General features: G+C 44.2%; 1 protein-coding gene across 25 annotated transcripts in view; it reads left to right on the forward strand.

The window, feature by feature from the left end:
• The window catches only part of LOC123997434 (receptor-type tyrosine-protein phosphatase S-like), a 293,600-nt gene that overhangs the window by 36,734 nt on the left and 237,679 nt on the right, over positions 1 to 19,187 (forward strand). Inside the window, exon 2 of one of the 25 annotated variants that reach the window (XM_046301666.1) lies at positions 17,568 to 17,651. The exons of the other annotated variants lie outside the window; for them this stretch is intronic. The gene's annotated coding sequence lies outside the window, so the exon portion shown is untranslated. The remainder of the gene's footprint in view (positions 1 to 17,567; positions 17,652 to 19,187) is intronic. 25 annotated transcript variants of the gene reach the window in all.

Raw genomic sequence — 19,187 nt, forward strand, 5'->3', positions numbered from 1 at the left:
TAACTTGGCAGAGTGAGCCCACTGAAGAACAGCCAGACGAGTGGAAACAGGAACGAAAAGGAGGTTACTAGGACAAGCGCGCGGCGACGCAGTGTGCGTGAGTGCTTGCTTAACCTGTCTTTCAATTCCCCAGACTGTTAACCCGACAACACGCCCATAAGGAAGAATCCCCTCGGGATCAGTAGAAGCCACAGAAGAACTAAACAGACGGGATAAGGCATCAGGCTTGGTGTTCTTGCTACCCGGACGGTAAGAAATCACAAACTCGAAACGAGCGAAAAACAACGCCCAACGAGCTTGACGGGCATTAAGTCGTTTGGCAGAACGGATGTACTCAAGGTTCTTATGGTCTGTCCAAACGACAAAAGGAACGGTCGCCCCCTCCAACCACTGTCGCCATTCGCCTAGGGCTAAGCGGATGGCGAGCAGTTCACGGTTACCCACATCATAGTTGCGCTCAGATGGCGACAGGCGATGAGAAAAATAAGCGCAAGGATGAACCTTATCGTCAGACTGGAAGCGCTGGGATAGAATGGCTCCCACGCCTACCTCTGAAGCGTCAACCTCGACAATGAATTGTCTAGTGACGTCAGGAGTAACGAGGATAGGAGCGGACGTAAAACGTTCTTTTAGAAGATCAAAAGCTCCCTGGGCGGAACCGGACCACTTAAAACACGTCTTGACAGAAGTAAGAGCTGTGAGGGGGCAGCAACTTGACCGAAATTACGAATGAAACGCCGATAGAAATTAGCGAAACCTAAAAGCGCTGCAACTCGACACGTGACCTTGGAACGGGCCAATCACTGACAGCTTGGACCTTAGCGGAATCCATCTGAATGCCTTCAGCGGAAATAACGGAACCGAGAAAAGTAACGGAGGAGACATGAAAAGAGCACTTCTCAGCCTTTACGTAGAGACAATTCTCTAAAAGGCGCTGTAGAACACGTCGAACGTGCTGAACATGAATCTCGAGTGACGGAGAAAAAATCAGGATATCGTCAAGATAGACAAAAACAAAAATGTTCAGCATGTCTCTCAGAACATCATTAACTAATGCCTGAAAAACAGCTGGCGCATTGGCGAGACCGAACGGCAGAACCCGGTACTCAAAATGCCCTAACGGAGTGTTAAACGCCGTTTTCCACTCGTCCCCCTCTCTGATGCGCACGAGATGGTAAGCGTTACGAAGGTCCAACTTAGTAAAGCACCTGGCTCCCTGCAGAATCTCGAAGGCTGATGACATAAGGGGAAGCGGATAACGATTCTTAACCGTTATGTCATTCAGCCCTCGATAATCCACGCAGGGCGCAGAGTACCGTCCTTCTTCTTAACAAAAAGAACCCCGCCCCGGCCGGAGAAGAAGAAGGCACTATGGTACCGGCGTCAAGAGACACAGACAAATAATCCTCGAGAGCCTTACGTTCGGGAGCCGACAGAGAGTATAGTCTACCTCGAGGAGGAGTGGTCCCCGGAAGGAGATCAATACTACAATCATACGACCGGTGAGGAGGAAGGGAGTTGGCTCGGGACCGACTGAAGACCGTGCGCAGATCATGATACTCCTCCGGCACTCCTGTCAAATCGCCAGGTTCCTCCTGAGAAGTAGGGACAGAAGAAACGGGAGGGATGGCAGACATTAAACACTTCACATGACAAGAAACGTTCCAGGATAGGATAGAATTACTAGACCAATTAATAGAAGGATTATGACATACTAGCCAGGGATGACCCAAAACAACAGGTGTAAACGGTGAACGGAAAATCAAAAAAGAAATAGTCTCACTGTGGTTACCAGATACTGTGAGGGTTAAAGGTAGTGTCTCAAATCTGATACTGGGAAGATGACTACCATCTAAGGCGAACATGGGCGTAGGCTTATCTAACTCTCTGAAAGGAATGTCATGTTTCCGAACCCATGCTTCGTCCATGAAACAACCCTCAGCCCCAGAGTCTATCAAGGCACTACATGTAGCACCCGAACCGGTCCAGCGTAGGTGGACCGACAAAGTAGTACAGGACTTTGATGGAGAGACTTGAGTAGTTGCGCTCACCTGTAGCCCTCCGCTTACAGATGAGCTCTGGCTTTTACTGGACATGAATTAACAAAATGTCCAGCAACTCCGCAATAGAGGCACAGGCGGTTGGTGATCCTCCGTTCCCTCTCCTTATTCGAGATGCGAATCCCTCCCAGCTGCATGGGCTCAGTCTCAAAGCCAGAGGAGGGAGATGGTTGCGATGCGGAGCAGGGAAACACCGTTGATGCGAGCTCTCTTCCACGAGCCCGGTGACGAAGATCTACCCGTCGTTCTATGCGGATGGCGAGAGCAATCAAAGAGTCCACATCTGAAGGAACCTCCCGGGAGAGAATCTCATCCTTAACCACTGCGTGGAGTCCCTCCAGAAAACGAGCGAGCAGCGCCGGCTCGTTCCACTCACTAGAGGCAGCAAGAGTGCGAAACTCAATGGAATAATCCGTTATGGACCGTTCACCTTGGCATAAGGAAGCCAGGGCCCTAGAAGCCTCCCCACCAAAAACTGAACGGTCAAAAACCCGAATCATCTCCTCTTTAAAGTTCTGGAACTTGTTAGAGCAATCAGCCCTTGCCTCCCAGATAGCTGTGCCCCATTCTCGAGCCCGGCCAGTAAGGAGTGAAATGACGTAAGCAACCCGAGCTCTCTCTCTAGAGTATGTGTTGGGTTGGAGAGAGAACACAATCTCACACTGCGTGAGAAAGGAGCGGCACTCAGTGGGCTGCCCGGAGTAGCAAGGTGGGTTATTAACCCTAGGTTCTGGAGGCTCGGCAGGCCAGGAAGTAACAGGTGGCACGAGACGTAGACTCTGGAACTGTCCAGAGAGGTCGGAAACCTGAGCGGCCAGGTTCTCCACGGCATGGCGAGCAGCAGACAATTCCTGCTCGTGTCTGCCGAGCATGGCTCCTTGGATCTCGACGGCAGTGTAACGAGCGTCTGAAGTCGCTGGGTCCATTCCTTGGTCGGTTCCTTCTATCATGCAGGTGAAAGAGGACCCAAAAGCGACTTAACAGAAACAGAGTTTATTTAAGTCCAAACAGGGAATAACAGAAATCCTCTAGACTTGTAGAGGGGAAATAACTGGAGAAGCGGCCACAGACTGCAGGTCGCTTCGGGTAGGCGCAGGCCGTAGTCGACAGAGACACCTGCTCACACGCAGCATCTGATGAAGGCAAAAAAACACGACAGGACAGGGCGATACACAATCACAGCAAAAACACGACAGGACAGGGCGAAACGCAATCACAGCATGGTGAATACAATACAAGGAACCGACGGGACAGGAACGGATCACAAAGGAATAAATAGGGACTCTAATCAGGGGAAAGGATCGGGAACAGGTGTGGGAAGACTAAATGATGATTAGGGGAATAGGAACAGCTGGGAGCAGGAACGGAACGATAGAGAGAAGAGAGAGCGAGAGAGTGAGAGAGGGAGGGGGAGAGAGAGGGATAGAAGGAGGGAAAGAACCAAATAAGACCAGCAGAGGGAAACGAATAGCATGGGGAGCACAGGGACAAGACATGATAATAAATGACAAACATGACATACAATTGAAGGCATTCTTATTTATCGGTAGAGTAGAGAGGATGAATAAAACTGGTAATGAAATTCAAGCGACAAAACACTTTTTCGGGGTTCATTGTCAGGTTGGCTCTATTAAACTCCTGCAACCCTCCCCATCTCATTTATTTATAACATTGAGGTAATGAACGGAAGACGTTTTTGTAATGAGTTTCAGATTAATTAGCTTTTTCTTTCTTCATCTGGAAACCATTACCAAAATGAATTTGTTACTGCAAACTTCCCGCAAGTTTGTTGCAAAGTTGCTGAAAACTAAATAGTGTGCCACAAAATGTTGCCAGAAGTTTCAAATGTTTGCCAGTAGTGATGAATTTGCAACAAACTTTTGGCAACAATAATATTTATTACCACTAGTGGCAAACAGAACACCACAGTTTTTTTCTGGTAAATATTATCTTGAGATTCTGTTTGAATCTGTGGCAACAATATTTATTGCTTGTAGAAAACAGTTTACCAGAAGTTGTTTCTGGTGAACACATGAGTTCCAAGACCAGAAAATCAGTTGCAAATGGAAACCAAGTGATCTAGCTACCTACCAAAGTAATGTTTTATGGGATAGAGTGAAACACATTTTGTTGCTATATCACAGGGTTACTCAAGTACTATTTGAGAAAGTCTGGTCAACACATTAGTCTTGGACTTCCTGACGGGCCGCCCCCTAGGTGGTGAAGGTAGGAAACAACACCTCCACTTCGCTGATCCTCAACACAGGGGCCCCACATGGGTGTGTGCTGGGCCACCTCCTGTACTCCCTGGCCACGCACCCCTCCAACTCAATCATCAAGTTTGCAGACGACACAACAGTAGTAGGCCTGATTACCAAGAATGACGAGACAGCCTACAGGGAGGAGGTGAGGTGAGGGTCTGGATTTAGGCCACAGTCCGCCAGTTGAGTGCGGGGATATTTCAGTTTCTACCTGTGTTTTTGCACATTTAAAGTGATAGCTAGCTGGCTAATCAATGATTTGCTTGATATTTTAAACACCTATATTTTTAGGTGAAGACGTTGCTGACTTAATACCTATGTGCATGTCAGTATGCTACCATCACTGTTCAGTAGCATGTTAGCCAGCTCAACAGCTAAGGTAGCAACAATATGTGCTAACTTGACATCAAAGAAAAACTAGGCAAAGTAAAATACCCTTCCCCTCCCCACCCATGGTGTTGGAAGGATACATCAACACCCTGATGCTTGTGGTACACTCACTCATAACAGTGTATCATCTTCAAGCTTGATAAGGTAAGCAAAGGCATGTTTTATTCTTATAACTGTAGTCAATTCATTATTTCTTTGTAACAATTAGAACTTGAATTGCTTTAACACGCTCCCACGGGAATCAAATTAGCATAATTAACCCCCCCCAAAAAAATCTGCTTGTTTAAGCTAGAGATATTTTTTGCATTGAATGTGTCTCAATCCACAGCATCCGCCTCTGGGCCACTAAAATGTTTTGCAGCGAGGTGGAGAGCCCCCAAACTATATCTCTCTTACGGCCCCCAAAAGGCTAGGGCCAACCTTGGCCACCATCTCCAAAGTTCGCTCAAAAAGGCTATAGTCCTGAATTGGGGTTGATTTGTTTTTGTGGTTTTAAATACATAAATGTTGTTCATTCTCTTTCTCTCATTTACATGCTGATGATTTCAAGGTTTTTATTGTGGCACTTGGCATAACGTTTTCATTATAAGATCACTAAGAAAACTGTATTGGATGTGTATTTATCTGTTAAGACATTGAATATATGTTGTTTAGTATATTTCGTCAATTTAGTATGATTTGGGTTTTTTCGCTGTGAGAGGCAGGTTCAGTTAAAGTTATATGTGATTTGGTTGAAGTAGCTTCAGTGCCTTCAGAAAGTATTCACACCCCTTGACTTTTTCCACATTTTGTTGTGTTACAAAGTGGGATTAAAATGGATTGATCTGTCATTTTAGGTCAATGATAAAACTAATATATCTTGATTATGTAAGTTATCACCCCATTGAGAATACATGTTAGGAACACTTTTGGCAGCGATTACAGCTGTGTTTTTTTGGCTAAGTGTCTAAGAGCTTTGCACACCTGGATTGAACAATATTTGCCCATTATTCTTTTTTTAATTCTTCAACCTCTGTCAAGTCAATTGTTGATCATATCTATAAAGCCATGTTTAAGCCTTGCCATAGATTTGCAAGCCGATTTAAGTCAAAACTGTAACTAGGCCACTCAGGAACATTCAATGTCACCTTGGCTAAGCAACTCAAATGTAGATTTGTACTTGTGTTTGAGGTTATTGTCCTGTTGTCCTGTCTGTTGTAAAGAAGACTGAAGCAGGGTTTTCTTTAGGATTTTGCCTGTGCGTAGCTGTATTACGTTTCTTTTTATCCTAAAAAACTCCCTAGTCCTTGCCAATGACAAGCACACATACCCATAACATGAGGTAGTCACCATAATGCTTGAAAATATGAAGAAAGGTACTCAGTGATGTGTTGTGTTGGATTTTCAAAAACTACATTTCTTTAACACATTTCTGGCAGTATTACTTTGTATTTGAACAGGATGCACAGGCTTTCTTCTTTTCACTCTGTCATTTAGGTTTGTATTTTGGAGTCATTTCAAAGGTGTTGATCCATTCTCAGTTTTCTCATATCACAACCATTAAACTCTGTAACTGTTTTAAAATCACCATTGGCCTATTAGTGAAATCCCTGAGCAGTTCCCTTCCTCTCCAGCAAAGGAGTTAAGAAGGAAGCCTTTATCTTTGCAGTGACTGGGTATATTGATACACCATCCAAAGCCTAATTAATACTTCACCATGCTCAAAGGGAGATTCATTTTTTTTTTAAATCACATGTACTAATCTGTGCCCTTCTTTGCAAGGCATTGAAAAACCTCCTTGGTCTTTGTGGTTGAATCTGTGTTTGAAATTCACTGCTCTACTGAGGATCCCTACAGATAATTGTATTTATGGGGTACAGAGAGGAGGTAAAAAAAATCATGTTAACCACTATTATTGAACACAGAATGAGTCCATGCAACTTATTATGTAGTTTGTTAACTTATTTAGGCTTGCCATGACAAATGGGTTGAATACTTATTGACTCCAATTTGCATATTCATAATGATTTTGCAGCAAATTTACAGCAAACAGTAGAATGTTCACCACAAGTTTCCCAGAATTGTTTGCCAGAACTTCTGTCACGTTCTGACCTTTATTTCCTTTGTTTTGTATTCATATTTTAGTATGGTCAGGGCGTGAGTTGGGGTGGGCAGTCTATGTTTGATTTTCTATGATTTGGGGATTTCTATGTTTCGGCCTAGTATGGTTCTCAATCAGAGGCAGGTGTCATTAGTTGTCTCTGATTGAGAATCATACTTAGGTAGCCTGAGTTGCACTGTTTGTTTGTGGGTGATTGTCTATGTTGATTGCTTGTTTCAGCACAGTTCACATTAGCGTCACGGTTGTTATTTGGTTTATTTTATTTTTTTATAGTTTTTCAGTGTTCAGTGTTTTCTTTATTAAAATTAATGATGAACACCTAACACGCCGCATTTTGGTCCTCCGATCCTTCTCGCCTCTCCTCTTCAGATGAAGAGGAGGACGACCGTGACAACTTCACAATCGTCGCAAATTTGTCACAACAGTGTGCAGCCAATTGGCCAAATATTTGCAACAACTGTTTGCCAGGAGCCTGTTTCTGAAGTAAGGGAAAGTGACACATAGGCTGTGTGTCGCACCAATGCGTCAATCTATGCAACAAGATTTTTTAAAATCCCTGTAAAAATCTGTCAGTTTAAGCAAGTGATCTGGCTTTTTATTTTTTTATTTTTAATCTGTCTTTTTGCATGGGGAATGGGGCGTCTCAATTCAAGGCATCTGCTTATGTCGGCCTTCAGCATCTGCGGTGGAAGGTAGCCGAGCTGCAGTGGTGTTTGTCTCACAAAAACTTCTGTAGCGTCCGACCAGCTTGACAAACTAATATGACCCACTATATAGAAAAATGAGTCTCAAAAACATGATGGTGTTCTCCATCTTGCCCTATGACCCCCTCAAGCCCCACGGGACTCGTCTGAAAGTAACCAGTACTGGTAAAAAAAAAAATGAATGGAAGTATGGATGTAGTTTTGTGTCCCCCAAAAAAAACTATATGTCCTTAGCTTTTTTATATGTCCCTAGATATACTGGAGGAAAGACACTTCAAAACCTTATTACTTATTATGTATTTTGTCTTGACATTTAAGAATGTTATTCCATTTGTTTATGGTGGATTTTAATGTGAATTAATTGATTTGCCGAGGTTGTATCAGAACTTTTTGGTGGACTCTTTGAATGAATATGTGTATGTGGCTGCATTTTGCTTGGTTGGCCTCAGCTTTAGCTCAGGACTTATGATAGTTCTCTTTGTCATGACCGATCCCCTTCTTCCTTCTATCCCTTCTATCTTCATTTTACCCCTTGTCCTTGTGCTTTTACTCCTATCTCGGTGAGGCTGTGCATTTTGAAACATGGCACTCTCCAAAGGGACCGTCTAAAATCTCCTCTCTCCTCCAGGCAGACAGGAGAACAATTAAGTCAGGAGCACTGCCTCGTTTCTGTCCGAGTAATAGGGCCCAGTGGTGGCACTTTATTGAAATTCGCCAGACATTTCAAGAAGACGACGGAAAGGAAAGGGGGTTTAAAAATAAAGACGGCACTAAGATCAATTACGGCTGGAGTATATTGTGGCACATTTTCCTCTTGTGGATGGGCCTCTCGCTGAGTAGCGGCGAGTCTGGCGACTGGTGTCATTACTCAGAGGGTCGGCGTGACACGACGCTGATGGAATATCGCGCATCCCTCCCCTCCCGACCACACTGCTTGAAGTTACTCTGGGCCACCTTGCTAAATGGGTTTACATTTTTAATTTGCTGCTCTGGAACCGAGATCACATCTTTGGAGGATAGTGTAGATGTCATTTATCTAAACTCCCAGCTGTTGTTCACCCCAGGGCTTCATGTGTAGGCTTGGCGGAGAGGAGAGGCCATTTGGAATGTATATGAAGTCCAATATCTCTAATATAACATCCCCAAAAATATTTTACGTTCCATGTTTTGGCCAATATAATACCTGCTCCTCTTATGGACCTACCTAAAGTATTTATAGAAGGAAGCACATTTTAAGTGGGTAAAAATGGACATCCCGAGTGTCAGATTGGCCTACTGCATACTTACTACAAGCTGTCTCAACCCAATGAACCTAGAACTCTAAGTCTCAACTTCTCATCTCTTAAATCAACTGATTTCCTGTGAATACAGTGCAGTGCACAACTTACAGTAAACTTCCCTTGATCGACAAAACATCCACCCCCCCAAACACACACACAGTTTGTCACTCCAATCACTATAGTCCCTATTAATGCTGATGTGTGTGGGTGCTTTATTTACTGAGCCAGCAGTTGCGCACATGCAATGGCCTGCGGTAATTTCTAACATTTGCCATAAAAGCCGCCACTTATCCACAGTGGGGAGGCTGGTTAGAATGTGGATGGGTGTGGAGGGTGGTGGTGCGCTATCATGCAGCTCATCCTTAATGAGTGCGGATTAGAGGGGATGATCCAGGCTTTGCAAAGCCCTGGTCCAGGGCTGGGGAGGTCAAAGCTCTCGGAAGCTTCGGAATTCCATGCCACACAAATACGGCAACAGTAGATAATAGTAATAATAAACTAAACTACTTCACCCCCCCCCCCCTCCCATCGCCACCCCACCCCGCCCCGCCCCTCCCCTTCCCAGAACCCACCCACTACCCCCTGCTGCCAATTGCCATGCCACACCAGCCCTACCCCCTCCCTCAATGACGACGGGCGTACTAAGCACTGATTATATTTCTCCAAAGCGATTTGTTTATTCATTGAATTATTTGCCGAGTCGTCACATGTGAGAAGATGACAAATAACTTTTGGAAATGGGACTTTCCACTGGTCTTAGACAGAGGTTTTCTGGAATGTTCAACTAACTGTCAATATTTGCAAGCATCTATTAAATATGAGTGACTTATGTCCCAATTTCATCCACAGGGCAAATTTACAGGCTTGTTTCTTGGTCCCCTCGATCCCATTTGATGGGCGCCATTGTTTTTAACAAACAGCTAATCTTGAGATTTATGGGCCGATGTGAAGACATAGTGATATCTTGGCTTTCCTCAGAGAAATATGGGATACCTTTAACATAGGCTACAGTACAGCCATACAACACTTCTTCCACAATATGAGAGAAAAAGAGGAAGGGAGAGAGATGACGTAAATGGAGAGAGATAGATGGAGATGGATAGGATAAATGGATAAAGAGAATGCCGCAAGCTGGACCCAACAGTCTGAGCAGTCATAAACGTGTGTGTGTGTGTGTGTGTGTGTGTGTGTGTGTGTGTGTGTGTGTGTGTGTGTGTGTGTGTGTGTGTGTGTGTGTGTGTGTGTGTGTGTGTGTGTGTGTGTGTGTGTGTGTGTGTGTGTGTGTGTGTGTGTGTGTGTGTGTCAGAGAGAGAGAGAGAGAGAGAGAGAGAGAGAGAGAGAGAGAGAGAGAGAGATGATTTATAGTAATTAATCCTCTGCTGTGTCCAGTCCCCCTGGCCGAGGGACACATCTGTGACCAAATAATGCTTCCAATCGAATGTCACCAGCCTCTCACTGAAGGGCATCAGCAGATTTACTCGACAGATCGTTCCATATGATTTCAATCACTTTCTGACTGCATCCCATTTTGATTTGAAGGAAACCTTCCATACGTGTTTGCCTATGGTAGAAGTGGTCAGAAAGTGACTTTTTGGACCTGAATACCAAAACATTCAGGAGATTGAGGTGATCAAAGTTGATCCATTTTGCATACCCCACCATGGAGACATCAATGTCGTCATCACTGAAAAATAAAAAAGTTGAGTTTGATGACATTTGAAGGCTTACAAATGTGTTTGAAATTGTTTTATGATTTATACAAACCCCAGTTAACACAGTCATTCAGGGGAGCAGACTCCTCCTAGGTAGGAGGCTACTTCGGGGATATTTTAGCATTGTGATATACATCACCACCAGATCCAATAACATGAATTATTGTGATATTAGGAATATCTAACTCTAGTCTGTCTGGCGTTGTGATTGTGATTTAGTGAACAGGGGGGAAAACTGCCGAGGCTTTAGACGGGCAGGTCCTCTAATTGAAACGCCACTCCCACCCCAATTCCCACCACTCCCCAGAAGCATCTACAGGAGAAGGGGAAATGCTGAGGCCAACTACGGCAGACAGACAGACACAGCAGTAATTATTGTTTGGGAATTCGCTGAGAGCCAGCTAACATAATGGGCACTGTTGCGTTTATCGGCGCGAAACAGACCCCCTGATGAAACTTGAATCAGAGTGGCTGCCGTGGAGTGGCTCGTCAGTCTGTGGGAGATGTTCCACAGAAAAACATACAGGGCTGTGTGATTGTTCAGGCCTTCTGTTGCTTATAATGGGATTCGCTAGAAGGGCAATCTGTATATGAGGATATGGAGGCGGTGGGGTGGAGGATGAAATGACATTGAACCTGACCCCAACTGATGGCCCAGCTATTTGTTTTAGTGCATGGATGCTGGATGGATCCTGAAACAGAACTGCCCATTTGTTGAACAGGGGGGGGGGACCACTTTGAACAACAGGTGGCATTTCAGACGAAGCCATGGCATCATTTAAATAAGTCATGAGGTAATTCAACACGCTCCTTCCAAACAGCCTTCCTAACTGGTTGCAAAATATCCACGAGTGTCTGGAAAATAATTTATGATAAACAAATGAAAGTATGGTACGACTTTACAACAAGGTCACATCAACTAATGCTTATTAATATCAAAGACTGTAAACTCTCCTTCCAGACTCATATCAAACATCTCCAATCCAAAATCAAATCTAGAATCGGCTTTCTATTTTGCAACAAAGCCTCCTTCACTCACGCCACCAAACTTACCCTAGTAAAACTGACTATCCTACCGATCCTCGACTTCGGCGATGTCATCTACAAAATGGCTTCCAATACTCTACTCAGCAAACTGGATGCAGTTTATCACAGTGCCATCCGTTTTGTCACTAAAGCACTTTATACCACCCACCACTGCAACCTGTATGCTCTAGTCGGCTGGCCCTTGCTACATATTCGTTGCCAGACCCACTGGCTCCAGGTCATCTCCAAGTCCATGCTAGGTAAAGCTCCGCCTTATCTCAGTTCACTGGTCACGATGGCAACACCCATCCGTAGCACGCGCTCCAGCAGGTGTATCTCACTGATTATCCCTAAAGCCAACACCTCATTTGGCCACCTTTCCTTCCAGTTCTCTGCTGCCTGTGACTGGAAGGAATTGCAAAAATTGTTGAAGTTGGAGACTTTTATCTCCCTCACCAACTTTAAACATCTGCTATCTGAGCAGCTAACCGATCGCTGCAGCTGTACATAGTCCATCGGTAAATAGCCCACCCAATTTACCTACCTCATCCCCATACTGTTTTTATTTATTTACTTTTCTGCTCTTTTGCACGTTAGTATCTCTACCTGCACATGACCATCTAATCATTTATCACTCAAGTGTTAATCTGCTAAATTGTAATTATTTGTCTACCTCTTCATGCCTTTTGCACACAATGTATAGAGACTCTTTTTTGGGGGGGGGGAAATGTATTTAAAAAAGGAAAAAAAGAAATCTACTGTGTTATTGACTTGTTTATTGTTTACTCCATGTGTAACTCTGTGTTGCTGTCTGTTCACACTGCTATGCTTTATCTTGGCCAGGTCGCAGTTGTAAATGAGAACTTGTTTTCAACTAGCCTACCTGGTTAAATAAAGGTGAACTAAAAAAAATATTTAAAAAATATAAAAAATATAGCCTCATTGTAAAGTGTAACAGATTATACATGTTAATCACTTTTCGGAACCTGTATGACGGACTTGCTAGAGTGTTATTTTGGACGTAGCTCCCCATTTAAAGTACAAAAACAGACTTTTCATTCTTGGTCAACTGTAAGATACAGTGCCTTCAGAAGGTATTCATACCCATTGACTTATTATGTTCAAATCAAATCAAATCAAATTTATTTATATAGCCCTTCGTACATCAGCTGATATCTCAAAGTGCTGTACAGAAACCCAGCCTAAAACCCCAAACAGCAAACAATGCAGGTGTAAAAGCATGGTGGCTAGGAAAAACTCCCTAGAAAGGCCAAAACCTAGGAAGAAACCTAGAGAGGAACCGGGCTAATGTTACAGCCTGAATTCAAAATGGATGGAATAGATTTTTGTTTGCATCCATCTGCACACGACACCCCAAATGACAAAGTGGAAACACGTTTTTAGAAATGCATATGTATTTATTTAAATTTAAGTCAAAACTGTAACTAGGCCACTCAGGAACATTTAATCCGGTGCATATTTGGCCCTGAGTTTCAGGTTATTGTCCTGATGAAAGGTGAATTTGTCTCCCAGTGTCTGTTGGAAAGCAGACTGAACCAGGTTTTCCTCTAGGATTTTGCCTGTGCTTAGCACTATTCCATTTATCCCCCCCCCCCCCCCCCAGTCCTTGCTGGTGACAAGTATACCCATATCATGACGCAGCCACCACCACGCTTGGAAATATGAAGGGTGGTACTCAGTGGTGTGTTGTATTGGATTTGTATTCAGGACATGAAGTTAATTTCTTTGCCACACCTTTTGCAGTTTTACTTTAGTGTCTTCCTGCAAACAGGATGCATGTTTTTGGAATAATTTTGTTCTCTACAGGCTTCCTTCTTTTCACTCTGTCATGTTGGTTAGTATTGTGGACTAACTACAATGTTGTTAATCCATCCTCAGTTTTCTCCTATCACAGCCATTAAACTCTGTAACTGTTTTAAAGTCACCATTGGCCTCATGGTGAAATCCCTGAACGGTTTCCTTCCTCTCTGACACCTGTATCTTTTTAGTGACTGGGTGTATTGATACACCATCCAAAGTGTAATTAATAACTTCACATGCTCAAAGGGATATTCAGTGTCTGTTTTTCTACCGTTAGGTGCCCTTCTTTGCGAGGCATTGGAAAACCTCCCTGTTGTTTCTGGTTGAATCGTTTGATATTCCCTGCTCGACTGAGGGACCTTACAGATAATTGTATGTGTGGGGTACAGAGATGAGGTAGTCATTCAAAAATCACATTAAACACTATTATTTCACACAGAGTTAGCCCATAAAACGTATTTTGTGACTTGTACATTTTTACTCGTTACATTATTTTTTTTTATTTACTCAATACTTATTGACACAAGACATTTTAGATGATCATTTTTTTCCACATTTTACACAATTCTAAAAACAGAATTCCACTTTGACATTATGGGGTATTGTGTGTAAACCAGTGACTTAAAATCTCAATGTAATCCACTTCAAATTCAGGCTACAACACAACAAAATGTGCAAAAAGTCAAGGGGTGTGAATGCTGTACTTTCTGAAAGCCCTGTAGTTCATCATCTCATGCTCGAAAGCCTTGGCGGACTCCTCAGCGCTCCATTCTTCCAATGCCATTGAATTATCATCTACAATCTGCATGAAATGTTTTTTCTCTTTTTCATCTCATTTTACTAAACAGGATTACACCGCTGATGTATCTCCTAAACCATGTAATATTTACTGTTTGCATTAATAGGGTGTTGTTTCTATTTAATTTTCGATAACGGCATTTCACCTATATATCGAAATAAAAAGAGAAAGGGGATGAGTGAGTGACTGACCTTCCGCCCGCCGGTAGACAGTGGACGACTGCCAAGAGCACAGATCCTCTATCTGTCCAATATATTAGAGGAGCTTAGGTGAGCTCCCCCCCCCACCCCCCACCCCACCCCTCCTACCCCCTTCCCTAACCCCCAGGATCCGTGGCAGAGGCCCAGGTTTAATTGCTGTGGGTCACAACAATCACTTTATGCCCTCAGAACATTGAAGAAGGGAGGGGGGGTTGGAGAGGGGAGAGGGGGAGGGGGCGGGGCGGGGGACGACAGGGTCACACAAGGTGACAGGTGTGGTGAGACCGGGGAGTGGGGGGTGAAAGGAGGTTGCTATGGTTATGTCCTTTTCCAGTCAAAGACTTTCGGTGTGTGTGTGTGTGTGTGTGTGTGTGTGTGTGTGTGTGTGTGTGTGTGTGTGTGTGTGTGTGTGTGTGTGTGTGTGTGTGTGTGTGTGTGTGTGTGTGTGTGTGTGTGTGTGTGTGTGTGTGTGTGTGTGTGTGTGTGCGTGCGTGCGTGCGTGTGTGTGGTGGAGGAACCTCATTTGGAGAGACAGGGGGCATACACCCACCGAAACACCAAATACAGTGCAGAATGCAGACACCTAGGCTTAAGCTGGTGGTGCTATTTCATTCGTCCAATATATTCAACCCACTAGTAAAGGTGGGTTTTTTACTTTACAAGTACAACACTTGTTGACAGAGACACATTCCTTGAATAGGTCAGACATTTGTGGTTTTTGTATTTTGGCCCATGTGCTAAATCTGATAATATACACAGTGTACAACATATTCTGGAGACCTGCTCTTTCCATGACATAGACTGACCAGGTGAATCCAGGTGAAATCTATGATCCCTTATTGATATCACTTGTTAAAGCCACTTCAATCAGTATCGATGAAGGGGAGGAGACGGGTTAAAGAAGGATTTTTAAGCCTGAAGACAATTGAGACATTGATTGTGTGTGTGTGCCATTCAGAGGGTGAATGGCACGTACCTTCGTGTCAAGAGCTGCAACACTGCTGGGTTTTTCAACAGTCTCCCGTGTGTATCAAGAATGTTCCACCACCAGAAGAACATCCAACCAACTTGACACAACTGTGGGAAGCATTGGAGTCGACATGGGCCAACATCCCTGTGGCACACTTTCGGCACCTTGTAGAGTCCATGCCCTGACGAATTGAGGCTGTTCTGAGGGCAACTGAATATTAGGACTGTGTTCTTAATGTTTTGTACACTCATTGTATATAATTATATAATACATGCCATTCAGCAGACACACTTTACATATGAGTCGTCCCGGGAATCAAGCCCACTACACTGGTGTTACAAGCGCCATGCTCTACCAACTGAGCTACAAAATAATAATAATAATAATAATAATATATGCCATTTAGCAGACGCTTTTATCCAAAGCGACTTACAGTCATGTGTGCATACATTCTACGTATGGGTGGTCCCGGGGATCGAACCCACTACCCTGGCGTTACAAGCGCCATGCTCTACCAACTGAGCTACAGAACCCACCCAAAAGGACTCAAACGCCTTTGCCTCACTACACCAATCCTGTCACAGTACTGGAGAAAGAAAGAAAAACAGAGTGAGAAAATCACAGGATGCAGGCTCTACTGAGATGTCTTTTCATCCGCGTTCCACCATCTCCCAATTTACTGTGCACCATGATGCTTGGCCATCTGTCTCAGCGGTGACTAAACTTCATGCCAATATGTTGCAGGGTCATGAGAAAACAAACCGGAGAGCTCATTCCTCATGGGTGGAGATGCGGCCTCGCCCTCGTTTCATACCAAAATGTGCGGATACAGCAGTGCTTCAGCCATAGCGTTAGCCTAGCGTTAGCCTTTGTGCATTGTTAGCCTGTAACATAAGAGAGGGGGGTAGCAGTAGTGCAACACCGTGTGCAGAGAAGAAATGCCGTACATTAAACAAATTCCCTTTGCGCTCCTCTTGGCAGCAGATTAGCTGCGAAGGGAAGGACACACTGGAGCCCAGATTGCCAAACCCCCTCCATGCACACATGTGTACACAGACACATATACACACACAGACACACACTCTTTCACACACAGTTACTCTCTCATTCTCTCTCTATTTGTCTCTCTCTTGCTCTCTTTATCGCTCTCTCTCACACACACACACACACACACACACACACACACACACACACACACACACACACACACACACACACACACACACACACACACACACACACACACACACACACACACACACACACACACACACACACACACACACACACACACACACACACACACACACACACACACACACACAGTACATACCCCCCTCTGCGTCCTCCTCTCTGTGCCCCAGCCCAGCTCCACTGGGGACTAGGCACAACCCCTTTTAGCTGTTATGATTGGCCAGGCTAGAATTCAAGCGGCCCGTCAGGATGAGGAATCATGTCTCCCTGCTGGCTGGTTGTCGTGGTAACAATGGGGTTGCTGGGGGGCCTGTCTATGAACTGAGCTGAGAGAACAAGGAAGAGAATGAGGGAGGGAGGGGACAAAGGGCGGTGTAAGAGAAATCGAGGGAGGAGAAAGTCCTTTCCGCTCAGTGTTGCTCAGTCATAATGCAACCGCGGCTGCCCTGGAACACACAAGGTGTCAGGCTGTCATATATAATATACACCTTTTCAACATCATATTACTACAGTATTCATTGTAATGTCTTATAAGAGTGATCCTGGGGCCTTTTTTAATGATGAGATAAAGAGGATCTCCCCCCCGGTGAGCGAAGCATCCACAGCACACACAAGACTGTGGTGCCTGAGTATTGACAGAATATTGAGTGGAGGTGTGTGTGACATAGGAGAGAGAGAGAGAGATGAACTTGCCAAGCACGCATGCATAGTCAAATGTACACACGCGCGCGCATACATACAGGCTATGTGCACACACATGGACACGTACACGCACGTACACGCACGTATAAACACACTCTGGCCAGGCCCTCATTATGGAAGATATATATATTTTTAAATGCAAGTGGAATTTAATGTATATTCACACTCCAGCAATGTTCTCCAGCAATCAGCCTTGCCTCGTTCGAGCCCTGCGATTCAAACACCGAAGGGCAGGGGGAAAAAAGTGAAAATCATCTAGGCGCTAAGTTTCTCCACGCAAAGAGGCCGTTCATTTGGCAGTCCCTTTCATTAACATTTCTCTTTCATTTCTTCCTCTCTGGTTAAAGGTACACTTGAGCAAAAAGGAGAAGACAACGCCACTGAAACAACTGAAGATATGAAGCTAAAGGGCTTTTGAAAACAAACGAGAGGTAAGTGGCTCTTAAACTTTGCATGGCCCCGGGCCTCATCCATCTTGGAGGGAGGGGGAAGAAACGGCAGTTATAGTGGCCTAATTCTGTTCCAGCTCGAATTTCTCTCGGCCCCATAAGAATCAATTGCACTTTCTACCTCAAAAACATTGCGTAAACACTCTCCAACTTTACAGCTGAGATTCCTATTAGGCCTATGTCTACCAGTATTACTGTACTGGTACTATACAATTAGAAATGCCAAAACCCCAACAGTCATTACTTCTCAACCTACTAGAAGTACTACTACTACACTATTACATTTTTTAAATATTTGAGTATTTGCTGTGATATTATTAGCAGATTGGTAGTAGTAGTAGTAGTAGTAGTAGTAGTAGTAGTAGTAGTAGTAGTAGTAGTAGTAGTAGTAGTAACAACCTCTACTAGTCAACCACCAGTCCAATGATTTCCACTCTATCAGATGTGTGTGTCTGTAGTAAGAGGTCAGAGTGCCACCACTCAGGTAAATTTCTCCCCCGTCTGCGCAGGCCATCCATCTGTATTGACAGCTGTGTCAAAAAGAGAGAGAACCATCATCCAACTGTCAGAGCAGGTTAATGTTGAGGAGCGTTGTTTACCCTCTGTAGTCCAGTCTACCTGCCTGCACATTCCTCTCAGGGTTTCATATCCCTAGGTTGGCAGACACCAACTCTCCAGTATTCAACTGCTTCCTTCTGGGTATTACCTCGGTTTTTGACTACTGACAAATGTCATTATCTTCGTACTTTCAACACTGATGGAAATCTTCTATTTACGCACGTGATCTTACATTTACCCATCGTTTAGGTTGGAGGGCATTCACTTTTTACTATCGCTCCCTACCACTGAGGAAGTACAGTTCCCGCTCAGCCCAGTCAAAACTGTTCGCTGCTCTGGCCCCCCAATGGTGGAACAAACTCCCTCACGACGCCAGGATAGCGGAGTCAATCACCACCTTCCGGAGACACCTGAAACCTCACCTCTTTAAGGAATACCTAGGATAGGATAAAGTAATCCTTCTCACCTCCCCCCTTAAAAGATTTAGATGCACTATTGTAAAGTGGCTGTTCCACTGGATGTCATAAGGTGAATGCACCAATTTGTAAGTCGCTCTGGATAAGAGCGTCTGCTAAATGACTTAAATGTAAATGTAATGATATGCACTGCTTCCGTCTGGGCAATATTTTAGCTACCTGTGTTTTTAAATATTGACAAATCTCATTGACATCAACTTACACATATAACATACTTTATCCACTGTATATTGATTGAAATTACAATTCCGCACTAATCTTCCATTTAACATAGTTTTGGTGGATTTATTTGCATGTTACGCTTGCAAAAACAAAGATGAAAGCCTACTCTTATGGGACACAGAAGAAAAATGGACGTCCGCACTTTGTTAGGGATGTCAGCACTACCGTACAGTTAGCAACTAGGCAGACAGATGGTTTCCTGGTGTCAGCACTAGCAGGCCATTCTCCAACACTGTCTTAACACTCACAAGCAGGAGTATTA

Source organism: Oncorhynchus gorbuscha, linkage group LG15, assembly GCF_021184085.1.
Source record: "Oncorhynchus gorbuscha isolate QuinsamMale2020 ecotype Even-year linkage group LG15, OgorEven_v1.0, whole genome shotgun sequence".
NCBI classification, from domain to species: Eukaryota; Metazoa; Chordata; class Actinopteri; order Salmoniformes; family Salmonidae; genus Oncorhynchus; species Oncorhynchus gorbuscha.